Source organism: Pongo abelii, chromosome 10 (genome assembly GCF_028885655.2).
Source record: "Pongo abelii isolate AG06213 chromosome 10, NHGRI_mPonAbe1-v2.0_pri, whole genome shotgun sequence".
In the NCBI taxonomy this organism is placed as follows: Eukaryota; Metazoa; Chordata; class Mammalia; order Primates; family Hominidae; genus Pongo; species Pongo abelii.
The window spans coordinates 3149175-3169571 of NC_071995.2; the positions used below are offsets into that span (position 1 = coordinate 3149175).

The 20397-nt window shown below is 49.1% G+C and overlaps 1 protein-coding gene across 4 annotated transcripts in view; it reads left to right on the plus strand.

Moving 5' to 3' along the window:
* The window catches only part of TSPAN9 (tetraspanin 9), a 206323-nt gene that overhangs the window by 24278 nt on the left and 161648 nt on the right, over positions 1 to 20397 (plus strand). Inside the window, exons 1-2 of one of the 4 annotated variants that reach the window (XM_063711992.1) lie at positions 17366 to 17483; positions 17726 to 17917. The exons of 2 other annotated variants lie outside the window; for them this stretch is intronic. The gene's annotated coding sequence lies outside the window, so the exon portion shown is untranslated. Of the gene's footprint in view, positions 1 to 17365; positions 17484 to 17725; positions 17918 to 20397 lie in introns of those variants that run through there. One more of the 4 variants, XM_063711991.1, reaches the window with a different exon arrangement.

Genomic DNA, 20397 nt, shown 5'->3' on the forward strand with positions numbered 1-20397 from the left:
GGCCTTGCCATAGCCATTCCAGTGCTCAGGAATATGGCTCTGAACGGATACTGTCACCCTTGATCTGTTCATCTGCTCCTTTCTCTGGGTCTCATGTCTCTTCCCCTAGGGTCTTTCTTTTCCTCGGACTGGAAGCTCCTGAGGAGGTGTCACCCCACTGGTTCGAGGATGGTTTGCTGCACATTGTAGAGGCTCAGTTAGTAGTGGTGCTGGCGGAATTCTTGAGAGAATCTTTCACACACCTGCTCTTTCCCCCTGCTTTTTTTTTTTTTTTGAGTTGGGACCTTATTCTGTTTCCCAGGCTGGACTACAGTAGTGTGATCATGACTCACTGCATCTTCTGACTCCTGAGTTCAAACGATCCTTCTGCCTCAGCCTCCTAAGTAGCTGGGACTGCAAGCTCATGCCATCATGCCCTGCCAGTATTTTTTTATTTTTTTGTAGAGGCAGAGTCTTGCTGTTTTACCCAGGCTGGTCTCGAACTCCTGGCCTGAAATGATCCTCTTGCCTTGGCTCCCAAAGTGCTGGGGTTACAGGTATAAGCTGCTTAGCCTGGCCAAGGAGGAATTTTATTTATTTATTTATTTTTTTTTGAGGCAGAGTCTTGCTGTGTCGCCCAGGCTGGAGTGCAGTGGTGCGATCTCAGCTCACTACAAGCTCTGCCTCCTGGGTTCATGCCATTCTCCTGCCTCAGCCTCCCAAGTAGCTGGGACTACAGGCGCCTGCCACCACGCCCGGCTAATTTTTTGTATTTTTAGTAGAGATGGGGTTTCACCGTGTTAGCCAGGATGGTCTCCATCTCCTGACCTCGTGATCCACCCGCCTTGGCCTCCCAAAGTGCTGAGATTACAGGCGTGAGCCACCGCGCCTGGCCCCAGGGAGGAATGTTTTTTTGAGAGCTATTGCACAGCATGGTGGCTACAGTAAATAATAACATGTTGCATATTTCAAAATTGGATCTGGAACAGAGGTCACTTAACCTATATTTGTGGACTGAATGAGTGAGCCCCAGAGAAGGACATCCCAGTGTCCACGTGGCCAGGACAGTGTTCCACCCAACCTGCTCATCTTTTGAATGAGGAAGATGAACTCACGAGGTGAAGCCATGTGCTCCAGGCCACTTGCTGTTAGGTGGGAGAGCCTGTCTAGAAACCTACATGTTCTGCCTCCTAGTTTCCAGCTGGTTCCCTTGGGGGGTGTCAAGACAGTAATAAAAACAACGATATAATCACAGTCAGCGTTGACCAAGTACATTCTGTCGTGATGTGCAGAGTTTTGTCCTACTTCTTAAAATGCGCTCACTGAAAAGAGATTTCCTGAGCCTGTTCTCCATTCCCCTTGGCTGCCGTCACCAGTTCCTGCCTCAGAACACACTTGCCCTCGATGTGACTATGATGAAGATATATTTCCTATTTTTTGTCGGCCTTATCTGTGGTAGCTGTTGTCTGCATGCTGTTTCAGGTCAACTAATATTTTACTGAGGATTCTTATGTTGGTTATCTTTCCATTCCTCACGTGCTTATCTGTATGGGATTTGCTCACTTATGCTTTTGCTGAACACTGATTGAACACTATGGTGTGCAGGCAGGTTCTAGGAACCAGGGACTCAGTGGTGAATCGGACTGGACATGCCCACCTAGGGACCTCAAAGATCCTGACAGCTGGGTCCCCAAGGCAGGAGCTGTGTCTCTGTGACTCTCTCAGTGGTTTCCTCTCCACACTCAGGGCCCCTAAACTGGGACTGCAAGTCGGCCTGGGGGATGCTGCTGGGAGAAATCATTCTGGGGTCTTTGTTTCTGTAGGGCTCCCCACCATGCCATGCACGAACATGTATTCCTAGACACTGCTCCTGTTGTCTCTTGGCTGTGACTTTGAGAAGTGGCTGGGAGGAGGCAGCCACCAGCCTCAAAGGACTGGCACCTGGAGAGTGGGAAAGTGGGCTTAGGGCTTGTGTTTCTGGTCCCAGACTCTGCTTGGTTCACACTAAGTGTCCTAAGCCTCATCCCACAAATATTTGAAGGGGTCCTCTGGCCAAGCACTGCTCCCGGCTCTGGGGCTGCAGGAGTGAGGAAAAATCCCTGCCCTCAAGAGCTCATATGTTGGTGGAGGAGACAGACAATGAAAATTGGTGTATATCAGGAGGTGGCAAATGCTATGGAGGACAGTAAAGCAGGGCGGGACGGGAGGATGAGGCGGAGTCAGGGAGCCACGAAGGCCTTACTGAGGAGGTGGCATTTAAGGAGAGACTGGAAGACGGGGAGGGAGTGAACCTGTGAACATCTTGGGGTGGTGCCTCCCGGGGCAGCGGGAGCAGGAGGTGGGAGCACATGAGGCCTGTTCAAGGCTGGTACAGCTGGAGGGGAGTGAGTAAGGGGAAGGTCGTGGGATTTGGATTATCTAGGCCATCGTAGGGGCTTTAGCTCTTATGGCAGGTGAGATGGAAGCCATGGAGGGCTTTGAGCAAAGGAGTGGGAGAGCTGGCATACATTTCAAAAGGATTGCTGTGGCTGCTAGGTAGAAAATCGGCTAAGTGCCAGTAGCAGTACTGGTAACTGTTTTTTTTTTTTAATGGTTGTTGTTGTTTTGAGGTAGGGTCTCACTCTGTCACCCAGGCTGGAGTCCAGTGGCATGATCATGGCTCACTGATGCCTCAAACTCCTGGGTTCAAGAGATCCTCCCACCTCAGCCTCCTGAGTAGCTAGGACTATAGGCATGTACCACCACGCCTGGTTAATTTTTGTATTTTTTGCAGAAATGGGGGTCTTGCTATGTTGCCCAGGTTGGTTTCAAACTCCTGGGCTCAAGCATTCCTCCTGCCTCGGCCTCCCAAAGTGCTGGGATTACAGGCGTGAGCCACCGCGCCTGGCCTCTAATAACTGTTAGCTACCAAGTGCTTATCGTGTGCCTGGCTCGGTGCAGACTCTTTTTGTGGACACCTCATTTAATCCTCCTAGCAACTTTACTCCAATTTACTTAGCAAGAAGTTCAGAGAAAGTAAACATTTTGTCCAAGGATACAGAGCTAAAAGGTGGTGGAGCCAGCTGTCAGCTTAGGTCAGTCAGGTTCCAAAGGTTGTGCCCTGGACTCTTGTCCATACTTCCAGAGCAAAAGGACGGTCATTTTGGGATAACAGTGGACAGGCATGTGGGGGTGATGGGCAGGGGGACCCTGTGCCTGTTCTTCAGCTGCTCTCAGGCATTCAGCTGGTCACCCTGGGAGAGGGGTGAGGGGCAGGCCCTCTCCTTTAACTCACTTGTGTGGTAGGAGAAAAAGCAAATTGTTTCCAGATGAGGGGAAGCTGCCTGGGGAGTGGAATTTGTGCCCTGTCTGCGCACAGCAGCCTCTCTGGGCCTATAGGACCCTATGTCTTTGTGTTCAGACAAGCCCTGCTGTGTAGAGGCCTGAGCTTTCTGCTGCCGACTTGGGCTCAGCGCCCTGAGGCAGGCAGATGGAGGAGTGCTGCAGATGTGCCGTCCTCTCCCAGGGGAGAGAAGCTCCTTCTGTTTCTGAGTGAAGTCTGGGCCAACATGCCCCGTATTTTACCTATCCCTTTCCTTCCAAGTAGTTCAGATCACTTTCAGAACGTCACTTCCATAATCCTTATATTTATCGCTCCCCGAGGAAGTAAGGAAGATTTTTTTCCTTGTCTTAAAAAAAAAAAAAAGCTACAGGCTGGAAAAATTGGGGTCAGAGAGTAAGGCTGGGGTGGAGCAAGGGAGGGAACCCAGGAGCCCAGGCCTCTGTGCAGCTTGCCTTGAGAGGGACAGGGAGGGAAGACGTGAGCTGAGTGGGAAACAGGGGCTTCTGGATTTGGGGTGCTTCCTTTTCTGTTAACCATGTGCTTTGGTGTCTGAATCCCAGTGGGGTGAGGGTCCCTGCCCTACCTAGTAGTTGTCTCAAGGAGTGAACATGCCCCTGGGGGCCTAGGGCCTGCTTTGTGCACACACACACACACACATGCTCACGCACACACACGCGCGCACACACACGCACTCACGCACACACACACGCACACACACACACTCATGGACACTCTCATGTTCTCAGGTGTGCTTGGTCACATCCACACTCATCACCATCTCCCTTACCCTCACGTGCTCATTCATATGTGCAGTGCACACTCAGTCTTGCATACACACACTCATATGCCCGCTCACCCCTCACCCACTCCATCCTCACCCCATGTGCACCTACACATAGCATGCACACTCGCTCTTGCAGACACACACACACACACGCGCATGCCTGCCCATGCTGTGGCTCTCACACACACGTTTGCATGATTGCTTAGTTCACTTGTGCATATACCCACCTCTACCCACAGGGAGGTGTTTGGGGGACACATGTCAGAGACGGGCACCAACAGCTGGCAGCTGACTTGGCATGGGAGTTTCCGACAGTGGTGGAGTCTCCACAATAATGGCTTTTAGCTTACCACATCCTGTGCCTCAGTTTACCCCTCTTGTATAATAAAGAAGAGAGAGAGCTTGGAGAGACTGAGGACACAGGAGACACAGGTGGTTGAGTGTTCTGAGATCTGCAGACTGGGAGGCATTATGCCTGTAAAACATAAAGTTAACAAAGGCAGAAACTGGTGGTGGGAAGTGGAGGAGGTCCTTAAAAAGAAAGACGGGACTGGGCCTGGTGGCTCACGCCTGTAATCCAAGTGCTTGGGGAGGCTGAGACAGAAGGATCACTTGAGCCCAGAAATTTGAGTTCACCCTCAGCAACATGATGAGACCCCTGTCTCTGCAAAAAATAAAAAAATTGGCCACACGGGGTGGCATGTGCCTGTAGTCACAGCTGCTTGGGAGGTTGAGGTGGGAGGATCACCTGAGCCCAGGAGTTCGAGTCTGCAGTGAGCCGTGATGGTGCCACTGCACTCCAGCCTGGGCAACAGAGTGAGACCCTGTCAAAACACAACACAACACAACACAACACAACAAAACAACAGTAAAAGAGGTGCCCCTCCCTAGGCTCCCTGGCTATATAGCGCCGGGCTGGAGCTGGCTTCTCAAGCTCAGGCTGACTGTCTTCCCCGACCTTGAATATGTACCATCAGCAAAACCAAGACCTTGGCTGCAGAGCCCTTGGGGCCCTGGGGATGGAGGGTGCATTGTTCAGTAGGGTGGAAAAGGACCATTTTGAGAAGGAAAGGCTCCCTCCTGGCTGCTCAGATCCCAGCGGGTTTCCAGCCACAGAAGCAAAGCAAACAGGCCCCTGACTTTGTTTCTATTTCAGAAACCTTGCCGCCACCACCACCACTGCTGCCACGGCAGAGCATGAAATCATCACAGGGCTGTGGAAATCCAATTAGACTTGAGCTGCCGGCGGCCCCCTCCATGGGGAGTGGGGGAGGGAGGCTCTATCTAGAAAGCTGCCTCCATAAATTTGAGTTAGAGTGGTGGAGGGGCCAGACTGTTACTCATCCTTGACTGTTTCTTCTGACCTCGAAATCCAGCGAGTGAAAATCTGCGTGAAACCCTGAGGTCTGCCAGGCGGCACTGCAGGGGGCGGGAGTGGCCTGGAGGCTGAGATGAGATCCCCAGCCTGTTTGGCTGCCTGATGGGTTGACTCAGGGCCTTCCTTCCCAGTCTTTGGGCCTGGGATCTTTCTGAGCCTTAAATCTCTGGGTTTCACAGGCTGGGGTGAGGAGAGAGGGACCAAGGACAGCAGACCCCCAATCCAGCCCCTCTATCCCTGTGCCCTTCATCTGGGGCCATGCATGCCTCTTGTTAGGTCTGGCTTTCCCTTTCTGTTTGGGGCACTGGCTTCGTGGTGGCCTCTTCTGTGTGGGACTGCCAAGCTGCTTCAGGGACCTTTAGGTCACACCCAGAGACAGCCTTTTGCTTCAGTGTCCTCATTCTTCAGGCTCAGATTGGCTGTATTTTATTTATTTGTAAATTACCTTGTTCCAGAAAAGGTGATCAAAACAAATCCAGATACCTGGTGATATCGCTAGTGCTACCTGGGCATGAATTCATTTTTCCTGGCTTGAGTTTCAAATGTCAACTGGGACTCTTGTCTCTGGTCAGGTCCCCAAGCCTTTGCACATATTCCTGCTGCCTGGACCAACCTCGCACTATTTATACTTTCAACTCTATTACTAAACCCAGTAAGAAACTCCCTAAAACCTCAATACCTGATCCTCACGTCTCTGGATACTCCTTGTGGACTCAGTTTAGATGTTATCTCCCTCCACTAACTAAGCGTTCCCCTCTGGGCAGAGTGTCTTTCCTGTGTAACCCCATAGCACCTGTGCTCACCCCTGTGCTCAAGGTATTGAGAGGAATAAGACACAGTCTCTCCTCTAAAGTCTATCGCATAGACAGTGAGTCATCGGATGCTACGATGCCGTGTGATAAATATGCCACGGGGCAGTGCAGTGGACCACATAGTAGGTACTCTGTGAATATTTGTTGGTCTTGCAAATCTGCAAAAACTATTCATTCTGCATTCACACTTCATTGATATTTTGGCTTGGTATAGGATCTCAGCTAGGTTCCAGCCCCCCACCCGCAGCCGTTTGCAAAGCATTGCTTAATTTTCTTTTAAATTCCAGGATTACTCTCAAGAAGTCTAATGCCATTCCAGTTTTATTCCTTTGAAGGTGGCATGGCTTTTCTCTCTGGAGTCTCTGGTGTCCTGTGGAAAAGTCTCTCTGTCTCTGGTGTTCTGCTGTGTCACACATGACGTGATTTAGTGTGGCTTGACTTTCATCCACTGTGGATCCTTTTGATCTTGAAACACACACTGTTTAGTTCAGGGAAATATTCTTGAGTTACTTCACCGATGGTCTCCTTCCCCCATTTTCTCCTTTCTTTTGGAACTCATAGAATTTAGATATTAAATCTCCTGGATTGGTCTTAAAATTTTATTTTCTTTCCTATCCCCCTCCTTTCCTTTCCTGGAGATTTCTTTCACTTTATCTTCCAGCCTTCTATTGGGGTTTTTATTTTAGTTAGCAGATTTTTAATTTCAAGAAATTTTGTTTTCTAAGTATTTCTCTTTTATAGCACCCTTTTGGTTTTGGTTTCATGGGTACAATATCATTATCTTATTTCTCTAGGGATATTAATGATAGTTTCATTTTGGGAGGAAGATTCTTTTTTTTTTTTGAGACGGAGTCTTGCTCTTGCCCAGGCTGCAGTACAGTGGCGCGATCTCCGCTCACTGCAAGCTCCGCCTCCCGGGTTCACGCCATTCTCCTGCCTCAGCCTCCCGAGTAGCTGGGACTACAGGCGCCCGCCACCATGCTCGGCTAATTTTTTGCATTTTTAGTAGAGACGGGGTTTCACCATGTTATCCAGGATGGTCTCCATCTCCTGACTTCGTGATCCGCCCGCCTTGGCCTCCCAGAGTGCTGAGATTACAGGCGTGAGCCACCGCTTCCGGCCAGGAGGAAGGATTCTTTACTGTTTCATATAGTCTGTGTGTGTGTGTGTGTGAGAGAGAGAGAGGGAGTGTGTGTGTGTGTTTGTGTGTGTGTATGTGTGTGTATTTTCTGTCTTTCCTGTGAACACTTTCTTCAGAAGTCTAGTGATCTTTGGAAGTCCTTATATTTTGAGTGAGGCATTAAAAGGTGATTGGAACTTGTGTGTGTATGTCGCTTGTGGATTCTGGGCCTTGTGTAGGGTGACCTAGTTGGCCTGTTTTGTTAGGAACCTAATAAGTTAGTGCCAGGCGTGGTGGCTCACGCCTGTAATCCCAGCCCTTTGGGAGGCCGAGGAGGGTGGATCACTTGAGGTCAGGACTTTGAGACCAGCCTGGGCAACATAGTGAACCCTGTCTCTACTAAAAATACAAAAAATTAGCCAGGCATCGTGGCAGGCGCCTGTAATCCCAGCTACTCAGGAGGCTGAGGCAGAAGAATTGCTTGAACCTGGGAGGCGGAGGTTGCAGTCAGCCAAGATCGCACCACTGCACTCCAGCCTGAGCAGCAAGAGCAAAACTCTGTCTCAAAAAAAAAAAAAAGACTTTTTAGGGCATAAAGAGACCAGAGGAGTTGATGATAGCAACACAATCTTAGAGACTGTAGGTAAAAGGACAGATGTTAATTGGCTTGTGAAAGCTAAATCCTAAAGCATCAGCAACCCTATGAGCAACCCAGAACCCCTAAAAGGCTCAGCAATCTGCAGCACCAGGAGGGGCTGAAAACAGGAGGTCAGGTTAAATGTCTGCTTAAGAATCAGTTCCACTCCCCAGATCTCTGCCTCCACTTCCCTTAGCCAGGTAAGTGTCCCTCCTCCACCTCAGCACAAGACCGGGGAGTGGGCTTTTTCTGTGGAAGGGGTAAAGCAGGAGGTCCTTAGTCTGTGGACTGAGGAAACCAGGCACAGGGAAGATAGGGTGTTAGGTTGAAGTACAGAGGCCAAGACCCTGCCCTCTTCCTCCATAGGCTCCTGGGCACAGGAATTCCATTTTAGATCTCCCTGGTAGACTAGAAGGTTCTGCTCTAGGAAATATTAACAGCTCAATAAAAAATACCTAGGATACTAATTTACTAATTTTTTAAAGAGACAGGGTCTCTTCAAGCCACCATGCTGGCCAAAGGTCTCTTTTCTCTTGATTTAGTGAGGTATGGGTCACAGTGGAGGTAAGTGTACCCATTCTCTTGGAGATCTTTGGCCAGGACATAGCTGGTGCATTTATTTGCCTTCATCTGTTGTTTTTAACAGTCCAATGGGTGTTTTTTTTTCAGCCTTGTGGGAAAGGAACGAAAGTCCATTTCCTTATGTCTGTTTGTTGCAGGATCCTTTGTGCCTAGAGCTGTGCTGGTTACATAGGAGGTCCTCAGTCCTTGCTGGCTGAATGAGTGAACACATGAATGAATTGCAAACAGAGTTGGAAACAAAAATGCAAACACAAGCACAGTTCACCCAGGTTCAGACTGTTCTGATGTGCCAGTCATTTACTGTAACTCTGAACATGTTACATATGCAAGTATTTAGCATTGTTTCTGGCTAGCGGTGGGGACACTGTTGACTTTTTCTTCATCCTGGTTTATTTTCTCTGGCTGTAGTGAACATGTGTTGATTCTTCAATTTTTAACCAGGAGTTAAATGAACAAAAATAAAAAAAGCATCCAGTTTAGAAAGGAAGTGGCAACCCAGGCACAGTCTACAGCTTTTACAACCTTCTGCAGGTCACTCTGTCGCCGTAGACCGTAGTTCTTGTTCTGTAAAACAAGTGGTTGGACTGGCTGCATCGAAGGTTTCATCCAGGTGCAAGTGCTGAGATTCTGCTATTGTCCTCTCTCATTTGTGGCACAACAGTGTCAGTCTCCTGTGGAAAAGAACTGCTGTGCCTTCACTTTTCTGGGCCTAGAATACCTTTCTTCTGCACCTCCTGTGAATTCTTGTACCACTTCAGAACATAGTCCAGATCCTACCTCCTCATAGCACTTCTCAGCTGCTCCAGGAGATGCCAATCCCCTTTCACCAGCCTCCTGTGACATTTTTGGTTCATGGTTGGATATAGAGGAAGGAGGATAGAACTTGAGGCCTGATAGAGCCAGGTTTGAATTTTAATTCTGTTACTTGTTCACTGTGTGACCTTGGAAAACTCACCTAGTATCTCTGAGCTTCTGTTTTCTCATCTATCTAAAAGAAATTTATCGTAAAACTTACCCGATGAGGTTTATGTGAGGATTAAGTGAGACATGTATTTAAAACTGCTGTCCTTTAATGTGTGACACAAAATAGATACTAACACAAAAAATAAGAATGATCAGTGTTTATGTGTGTTACCTTTTTTTTTTTTTTTTGGAGACAGAGACAGAGACAGAGTCTCACTCTGCCGCCCAGGCTGGAGTGCAGTGGTGCGATCTTGGCTTACTGCAGCCTCTGCTTCCTGGGTTCAAGCGATTCTCGTGCCTCAGCCTCCTGAGCAGCTGGAATTACAGGTGTAATTCCACACCTGGCTAATTTTTGTACTTTTAGTAGAGACGGGGTTTCATCATATTGACCAGGCTGGTCTCGAACTCCTGACCTCAGGTGATACACCCGCCTTGGCCTCCCAAGGTGCTGGGATTACTGGCTTAAGCCACTGCACTCGGCTGCATTACCTTTTTTACTCACATTGATTATTTTTATCTCACTGTGAGGAGGCTGAGCTGTAAAGAGGTAACTTGCTCAAGGTTACAAATTGAGGACAGGTCGCCTTTACATTTTCTTTAGGTGTTTTGTGTTTGTATTTAGTCCGTGAATATTTATTATCTAGGAATTTATCCGTTTCTTCTAGGTTTTTCAGTTTATTGGCATCTAGTTGCTATTAGTAGTCTCTAATGAGCCTCTGAATTTCTGTGGTATCAATTGTAATGTTCCTTTTTTTTTTGAGATGGAGTTTCACTCTTGTTGCCCAGGATGGAGTGCAATGGCACGATCTCGTCTCACTGCAACCTTGCCTCCTGGGTTCAAGTGATTCTCCTGCCTCAGCCTCCTTAGTAGCTGGGATTACAGGCATGCACCACCATGCCCAGCTGATTTTGTAGTTTTAATAGAGACGGGGTTTCTCCATGTTGGTCAGGCTGGTCGCAAACTCCCAACCTCAGGTGATCCGCCTGCCTCAGCCTCCCAAAGTGCTGGGATTACAGGTGTGAGCCACCGCGCCCGGCCTGTAATTTTCCATTTTTATCTCTGATTTTATTTATTTGGGTCCTCTTTTTTTTTCCTTAGTCTGGTTAAAAGTTTGTCAATTTTGTTTTTTTCTAGAATTAAATTATTTCTCTTTTTATTTAAAAAATTTTTGTTTTTATGCTGTCAGCAGAATCAGAATTTATTTTAAAAAAACTGATTTTGTTTCATTGATCTTTTATATATATATATTTTTTATTCTCAATCTCATTCATTTTTACTTTTTTTTTTTTTTTTTTGGAGACAGAGTCTCACTCTGTCACCCAGGCTGGAGTGCAGTGAGTGGTATGACCATAGCTCACTGCAGCCTCGACCTCTTGGGCTCAAGTGATCCTCCCATTTCAGACTCCCCAGTAGCTGGGGCTATAGGCACATGCTATCACACCTAGCTATTTTTTAATTTTTTTGTAGAGATAAGGTTTAACTGTTGCCCAGGTTGGTCTCGAACTCCTGGCTCCTGCGATTCTCCTGCCTTGGCCTCCTAAAGTGTGGCTATTATAGGAATACGCCATTGTGCCCAGCCTGCTTCCAGAAATTCTTACATTTCCTTCTTAACTTCTACATTGACCCAATGATCGTTCAGAAGCTATTCCATGAATATTTATTGAGAGCTAACTCTATGTCAGGTCGTAGTGCTGGGAATACAGCAGTGAGAAAAATGAAGTTGCCGCCCTCATAAGCTTACATTCTAATGTAAGAGCCCATCAAGGGAATACATGTCTGTTGGGTAGCAGGAAGTGTGGTGGAGAAAGGGATGGGGTAAAGGCCTAGGGGCTGCAAAAGAGGGCATGTGTGGTGGGGAGGGAGAGCATCTCCAGTCAGTCACATCTGATGGACCCTCCAAAGGATGGAGAGAGCAGTCTTGGTGGATGCCTGGGGAGGCTCATTCCAGGCACTGGCAACACAAGTGCAATTATGTTTGAGTACTGGGACCCGGCTCTGATCAGGTCCGGAGGCCATGATGAGAAATTGGGCTTGTTTCTTCAACTTGCTCTTTCCTGTCGAAGTCAAAAGATGGCTTCTTTCTTATTTTGTGTCCTGTACTATATTGGGTAAATAAAGTGACGGGTACTTTGTTAAGTGATCAATAGATATTTTTTTGGTTGATGAACTCTTCCATCTTCTATCTTCTTAGGCTGCCTGGTGTGGGGTTGTACTAGGTGTATCAGATGGTTCTCAGTCCCCTTCCCACATTCTCCAGTGACACAGACCTGGAGCTGTGAACCCCGGGAGACCCTCGGGTGTGCCAGTTCGAGAGTGCCAGCTGCCATGCACGCCCTGCCCTTCGCTCTGCCCTGCAGCCTCAGTGTCCTTTTACTCTTCTATTGGGCCTTGCGCCCTCCCTCTTTGAGGGTTTGCAAATGTAGCTCCCTCCATGTCCCCAGGTCCAGAGGCAAGTCCTTCTGCAGGAACGCTGTCTTTGACCCTTGGCCTGGGCAGGTCCCCTTGTTCCACGTGCTCACTGGGCAGTAGGTTCTTCCCATCCCAGCAGCATTTCCCCCCATTTACATTGTGTACTCACTTGTGTGATCCTCAGACCCTGACTGTCATCCTCAGTGGGCCATAAACCCCACGAGGACAGAGGCCCTGACTGTTAATCATCCCTTCTCCTCTCCTGCATCTCTGACATCTAGCTCTGTGATCAGCCAGTTTCATCTGTCAAGGACCTGACTGTAAACATGTTAGGCTTTGCAGACCATATGGTCTCTGTTGCAGCTTCTCAACCCTGTCCTTGCGGCACAGAAGTGGCTGCAGACACTACGTAAGTGAGTGCAGCTGTGTTCCAAAAAAAGATATTTACGGACATTGAAATTTAAATTTCATGTCATTTCCACATCATGAAATATTCTGCTTTTGATTTTTTTTCAACCTTATAAAGTATAGAAACCATTTCTAGCAGGCAGGCCATACAGAGACAGGCGATGGGCTGTATTCGGCCCACAGACTGTAGTTTGCTGACTCCTCATGTAGGGCAGTGCATGGCGTATAGCATGTGTTTAATGAGTGTTTGTTGAGTGAGTGAATGACACCTTAGACATTGGCAGGAGGTGGTGAGTTTGTGGGGTGCTGTCTTTCTTTCATTAACGCCATAATCGCTCTCCTTCATCAGCTTCCCTGCAGTCTGGCCAGGCATGGTGGCTCACACCCAGCACTTTGGGAGGCTGAGGTGGGTGGATCACCTGAGGCCAGGAGTTCGAGACCAACCTGGCCAATGTGGTGAAATCCCATCTCTACTAAAAATACAAAGATTAGCCAGGCGTGGTGGCGGGTGCCTATAATCCCAGCTACTCCTGAGGCTGAGGCAGGAGAATCGCTTGAACCCAGGAGGTGGAGGTTGCAGTGAACCGAGGTTGTGCCACTGCATTCCAGCCTGGGTGACAGAGTGAGGCTCCATCTCAAAAAAGAAAAAAAAAAAAAAAAAGATTCCCTGTAATCTGATAACATTAAGGAAGAAGGCCAACAGATTTGTTTTATTGAGATGTAACTCATATACCATAGAATTTGTCTATCTGAAGAGGACAGTTCAGTGGTTTTTACTATATTCTCAGCGTGTGACCATCAGCACTGTCAATTTTAGAACCTTTTCATCACCCCCAAAAGAAACTCCATTAGCAGTCACTCCCATGCCCCTGCCTCCAGTTTTTCTCCCTGCCTTAGTCAACCATTAATGTGTCTTTTGTCTCCACGATTTACCTACCCTGGACATTCATATGAATGGAATTATACAATATGTGGTCTTCCGTGACTGACTTCTTCCACTTAGCATAAGGTTTTCAGGGTTCATCTGTGTTGTAGCCTGTGTCAGAATTCCATTCCTTTTTAGGGCTCAGTAATATTCCAGCATACGGACAGACCACATTTTGTTATTCCGTACCCATTCGTCATTGACTGACATGTGAGTTATTACCACCTTTTCTGGCTTACACATAATGTAGCTGTGAAGTTCATGTACCATGCTTTTGTGTGGTCGTGTATTTTCATTTCTCTTGGGCAAATACCTGGGAGTGGAATTGCAGGTGGTCTTAGCTCAGGCTGCTGTATATCACAAAGTCCCACAGACTGGGTGGCTTATAAACAAGAGGCATTTATTCCTCCCAGTTCTGGAGGCTGGGGGTCCCAGATCGGGGTGCCAGCATGGTCAGGTCCTGCTGAAGCCCTCTTCTGGGTTCTAAACTTATATCCTTGTGCAGTGGAAACAGGGCAAGAGAGCTCTCTGAGGTCCCTTTTATTAGGACACAATCCCATTCCTGAAGGCTCCATCTTCATGACCTAATCACCTCCCAAAGGCCCCACCTGCCAATACCATCACCTTGGGGCTGAGGATTTCAACATGGGATATTTTGGGGACAAAAATATCCAGTCTGTAGCACCGGGTCATATGATAACTGTGTGTTGAACTGTTTAAAGACTTCCAGACTGTTTTCCAAAGCAGCTGTACCATTTTACATTCCCACTAGCAGTGTGTGAGGACTCCAGTTTCTCCACATCCTTGCAGACAACCTTTATTTTTATTTTTTTAACAACCCTTTTTACTGTCTGTCTTTTTGACTGGCTAACTGCTTCTTAAGCGGACACATTTCTGATTGCAAGACAGTGGGCTGAACTTGATCATTTAGATAAAAGTTTCGCTATTTTCTTTTGTAAAAGCAATGTATGTTTATTGAGCATACTGGGAAAACAACGTGATACCTGCTAGTGATGTCCCTGTTGCATTTGATCACAGCCTGCCAACTCTTTACCAGGTCTCTCAAGATCAAGGCTGCTGCCCCTATAAGCTGCATAGCAGATCAGGATGCAGGCCCTGAGGCTTCAGACTGGGGTTCACAAACAAGTTCTGCTGCTGCCCGGACACTTGACCTTAGCAAGCTGCGAATCCTCTGAGTCACAGTTTTCTCATTGGTAAAAGGGATGTTTTTGGGTACCTACCATGTAATGACAGGCATCGTACTTGTCTTACTAGGTTCTGATGAAGATGAAACACGGCAGTGCTTGTGAAGTGCTGAGCATAACGCACTTAGTGAGCACTTAGAATAAACGATACTAAAAACCGAGAAAGAGCCCTCTGTCCTGAGGTCACACAGCTCGGCAGGGCTTGTGATTGTTGTAAGGTAAAGAGAGGCCCTTGGAGGAGGAAGGGTCCCCATAGGTCACCCTCATACTGGATTCCCGTCATGTGGCCAGCATTTGCTTGGCTGTTTCTGCTGCTGAGAATTGCCCCCCACTGCTGCACAGCTCAGGTTTTCAGCCCTGCCTTTCCGGAGCCATCCTTTGGCCATGCCTCTGCCGTCAGAGCCCGGGAGCGCGCGCCTGCCCTGTCGTCCACATGACAACCTGGGAATATTTGACAACAGAACCCCTCTGTCTCTTCTCCAGTTCCATCAGCTGTTTCTCAGATAACTTCATTTCTAGACCCCACCACCGGCCGCCCTTGGACGCATTCTGGCTTGGTTGTTATTTGTTGTTTCCTGGACTCATCCTCAGCCCGAGGTGCCTCTGAGGGGTGGAGGGACATCTCCATTGGGGATAGACACAAACTGAGTGTCAGAAGAGTTATTAAGCCTTTCAGGGTGACAGATCTTCACCTTTACAAGCAGGATGGCTTTAGGAAAGGAAGTAGTCAAGCAGGATAGATAGCCTCATTCTAAATTATGGAAAACATAAAATTCCGGCTAAGCCCTGTCCCAATTTCCCCTCCTGTTTTCCAGACTGTCTTGGGTGGCTGCACAGACGGTTCCTCGTCATCCAGGTTTCCTGAAGGGTGACCCATTCTGCTGGAAGGGCTTGCGATGGGAGGGTTTTGAGTTTTCCTGCCGTCATTTCCTATCCTGATAGGGTAGAGTCGTTGGTACATTTTTTGGACTCTGTTTTATAAGCTGCAGGAGGGAGATTGTGGCGAGTGGCTCATTAATAAAAGTACTTCAGCAGAAGCAGAACAAGGGGAGGGGAGAGGAACCGGTTGGACTATTTGCCTGATTTTCATATCCTAGGGCCTGTCTCTTCTGTTGGTGGGAGAAATCCAAGTGCATTTAGCAGTCCCTCTGCTGCTGCCCGTGGGGTAAAAACCTTGTCATTTTGTAAAGAGGGGCAGCCTGGAAACCCACCATGGGCCCAGCTCTGCCCCGGGGCAGGCAGCACACATTCTGGGTATCTCCCACTTCCTCAGGCTGAGTTTTGGAAAGGCCATGCCTAATTTCTTTGTAATTGTGCTCCAGGCTGATTTACATAACTTTATTTTTCTGTGGTTAGTTACTCATTCAGAAATTCCCCTGTCCATCTGTTCTTCTGGGAATCTGAGACAGTGGGAACAGCACATCCCAGGAGAATTCTGGCCTGATTTAGGGGGTTGGAGCAGTTGTCCAATCCCCTGAGCAGGTCCAGGTCCTGGACCCCTCCAGTGAGAGGAAGCACCTTGGTAGGCAGTGGCTGCTGGTCCTGGGACCTGCGGAGCTGTCATCTCAGGGCTGGGAGGTGAAGGGAATGGCCTGCAGGTGGAGGAGGCATGTGTGGTAAGAGGCAGTGCAGGGAGGTGGTTAGCGCCCCATGCCAGGTTCCCATCCTGGGCCTGCCACTCCCCAGTTATGTGACATGGGAAGCTATTTAAGACTCCTTTCTCGCCTGTGAAGTGGGGATTATAAAGGATCTAGTTCACAAGGTTATTCAAATGTGAAGTGAGTTGATATGTGAAGCATCTAGAACCCCCCTGGCATGTAGAAAATCCTCGTCCTCATTTCCACCACTAACAGCTACATTATCACATTTACCTGATTCCCGCACCGCCCCCTCACCCGCCTTTTTTTTTTTTTTTTTTTTTTTTTTTTTTTTTTTTTTTGAGATGGAGTCTTGCTCTGTCGCCCAAGCTGGAGTGCAGTGGCATGATCCCGGCTCGTGCAACCTCTGCCTCCTGGATTCAAGTGATTCTCCTGCCTCAGCCTCCCGAGTAGCTGGGATTACAGGCACCCACCATCATGCCCAGCTAATTTTTGTATTTTTATAGAGACAGGGTTTCCCCATGTTGGCCAAGCTGGTCTTGAACCCCTTACCTCAGGTGATCCGACCGCCTTGGCCTCCCAAAGTGTTGGGATTACAGGCATGAGCCACCGCGCCCAGCCAGCCCCCTCCCTGCTCTTTTTTTAATGGAACAGGGATACTTGTTTTATATTTATTGACAAATATGGGGAAACTTTCCTCTGAGCTCAGCCCCACTGCACCTGCTGCCCTTGGGCTCCTTAGCACTCCCTCCCTGCAGCTGTGCCCAGCGGGTCTCTCCCACTCCCAGCCACGGTGTGAATTGGCCTTGCGCTGACTGCCAGGTAGCAGCAGCCTAATTTCTCTGCCTAGTTTCATCATCTGTGACCTGTGGAAAACATTTACACCTCCTTTTCTTCCCTCCGGCCCCTCCAGAGATGTGATGAGGGTCAGGTGACATGTTAAGTCTGGCACGCAGGTTTGCAAAGACAGGCAGGACTTCGGTGGACAGTGTGGGAGAGCTGTGGGCGCAGGACTGAGATCATCCTGTCCACAGGGACCCTGGAGTGTGGATGGAGGAGGGTGAAAATGGAGCTTAGCACCGCCTTTGGGACACTGTCAGCAGATGCAGCCCCTTGGGCTGTACCCCCAACAGCAAAGGTAGGGGGATGTTGTTTAGAAAGTCAGTCCACAAATGGGTATTCTCCAAGCTGGTTCCCTGAGCCCATACTGGACAAGTTGCTATGCTCTCTGCCCTCAGGATGCTTATAAAGTGGCCAAGGGTGGATAAGATATCAGGAGGAAAGTCTCGGTGGTGGAATAACCAGCAGCTCCTGCTTTACCTTTGATGCATCGGGTGCTGCACTAGACATCTATTTATAGGTGAGAAAAACAAGGCTCGGGGGGGGTTTACTGACTCCCCAGGGTCATCCAGTTTGGATGCCGGAGAAGGGATTTAAACTCAAATCTGGGGCATTCCAAAGTCCGTGTTCTTTCCAGGTGGGGAATCTTGGGTCTGAGCTTCGCCAGGCCTGCTGGGACTCCCAGATCAGCCCCTGCCTTCCAGGAGCTTTGTTGTGAAATGCCCTTGACCATGTGATGTTTGTGTGTGCTTTTTTCTGCAGGAAGTCTTGGCCTTCTCTCCCTCCCCATCCTCTCAGCCCGTCCTGCCCTTGCCCGGAGGGCTGTGTGCTTCACTGGAGGGCCTCTCTGCTGTGAATGCACCCCTGCTCCTCTCCGCTGACCGGGTCCTGTGCCCCTGCCTTCTCCCTTCTTTCAGGTCCTTTGATTTGGGGAGGGGAGTGAACCATTGGCAGGTGAGAGAAACCTGTGCTGAAAGGTGTGGGTGACTTTGAGCTTTTGCCCCCGTGGGGAGGTGTTGGCTGTTCCTAGATGAGAATATGGACTGCGGGGAAGTACAGTGCCCTGTCACTCAAAGGGCACGGGCCTGGCCGCCAGCCGCCCCGGAGTCTGGTGTTGCTCCAAATGGGCTGGCTGTGTGACCATGTGCACGTCGCTTTGCTTTCTGGGCCTGGGTGCCTCTCTGTAGCGCAAGGGGTTTGTACCAGATGATCCTGGAGGTCCTTTCAGCCCAGCAGTTCCGCGGTTTCAGATGCCTGCTTGGGAAATTCATTGCCCACTCGTTCCCTCTTCCTTTCCTCTGTTGCCTCTTTAAAACGAAGGTTTATTTTTCAGCTGGTGTTAATTGGAAAGCTTTAATGTATGCTTTGGAATGAGTGGGAGGAATTCCAAGGCCATAACTCCCTGAGCCCTCAAGCGTGGAAAGTTTTTCAGTAAGAACGAGTTCAAACAGGATCTTGGGGGCCTGGGTACAGGACACAACCTTGGCGTGCTCATTCACCTCAGGAAACACAGCTGGCTCTTTGGAACCTGGCTGATTAAACCTGGCAGGACCTGGGTGGCAGAAACCCAGCAGGGTCAGAGCTTCTCTGTCTGGGGACCCTTGTGCCACCAGCAGCCACAGCCTTCCCCTGGAGCCTGCTCTCCCCACTCCTGTGCCAGCCCGTCACTCTGTCTTCCCCAGCTGTGCCAGCCCGCACTCTGGCCCTGTCCCAAATACACGTCATGTCCCTCTGGCTTGCCTTCTTTAGCTCAGCCCTTCCCTGTCCCCTCCTCATCTCTCTACCTATTGATATCACCCCCTTCCTTTTATGCCCAGCATTTCCTTTCCACTAGCCCAGGTTGGGCTAGGGCAGGAGGTTGAGCTTGGCACAGGCCTGGGCCAGGGACCACATACAGTGTAAACTGGACTGTGGGGCTGGGAGGGCTAGGGGAGCATTGCCACTGATCAGTCAGTCAGTTCATGTTGACCAAGCCCCCATCACCTGCCCGAGGTGAGGCTGAGCTCTTCCGGTGAATCAAAAAGATGTACACACAGCACTTCCCTTGGGGGAGCTGCCCATAATGGGTAGACCAGCCCCCAGGAGGGACCCTTATGGAGTGGTGGGTGATAAACTGCTTCTGTAAGTGAGAGAGGCGGCTTGGGCCTTCAGAACTCAGGTGTGAGTCAGTAGGCCTGGGTCCAGCCTGCCGCTGGCCACCGGCTCCTTTGCAGGTTGTGGCTCAGTCACAGGACCTTTCTGAGTTTCATCTTGTGGAATGAGAAGGTTGGGGTGGGTCTTCCTGAAGTCTCTTCCAACTCTGCATAGTTAATAGTCACCATTTATCAAGTGCTTTCTGTGTGTCAGGTGGTGTGAAATGCTTGACAGACCTAATCCCATCTCATTCTCCCAGAGCGAGGCTCTTTTATTTGCCCTCATTTTGCAGATCTCAGGCTTAGAGGTGAGGTTGCAATCAAGTGGCCTCTAGGTCTGATCCAGGCCACAGATGCATTTTGTTTGGGCTCAACTGACATACTGGAGAGATTTTTCAAAACACGGGATGTTGGCTTTTCTTTTCTTTTTTTTTTTTTTTTTTGAGACAGGTTCTTGCTCTGTTGCGCAGGCTAGAGTGCAGTGGTGTGATCACAGCTTATTACAGCCTCGACCTCCCAAACTCAAGTGATCCTCCCACCTCAGCCTCCTGAGTAGCTGGGACCACAGGCACATGCCACCATATCTGGCTAATTAAAATTTTTTTTTTTTTTTTTTTGTAGAGACAAGGCCTCACACTATGTTTTCCAGGCTGGTCTCAAACTCCTGAGCTCAAGCGATCCTCCTGCCTTGGCTTCCCAAAGTGCTAGGGTTATAGATATGAGCCACTGCACCTGGCTGATGTTGGCTTTTTAAAGTTGGAAGGTCTAGTTACACTGAGCCTGTGCTGCCCGGTGCCAACAATTGGCTGGATCTGACTCTCAGGTACCACCTCCACATGGGGCTGTGCTTTCCTGACCCCTCAGTCTTGACACAGTGCTGGGACATGCCCTTGTACACAGCTAACTTCATGAATTTATGTTTTCCACCTCGTAGGTACTTGAGTTTGCAAACCTTGGCTGAAGGCTGTGATGTTATACTGTATCAGTCACACAGCTACTGTTAGGGACAGTATTCCAGCTTGAGTCTGTCTGACATTAAACTGTGAACCATCCTGCTGTTTTTCTGAGTTCTCCCCTCCCCTCCCCTTCCCTCCCCTTCCCTTCCCTCATTTCTTCTCTTAAAAAGAGAGAGAGTCGGCCGGGTGCGTGGCTCACGCCTGTAATCCCAGCGCTTTGGGAGGCCGAGGTGGGTGGATCTCGAGGTCAGGAGATCGAGACCATCCTGGCTAACACAGTGAAACCCCATCTCTACTAAAAATACAAAAATTAGCCGGGCGTGGTGGTGGGCGCCTGTAGTCCTAG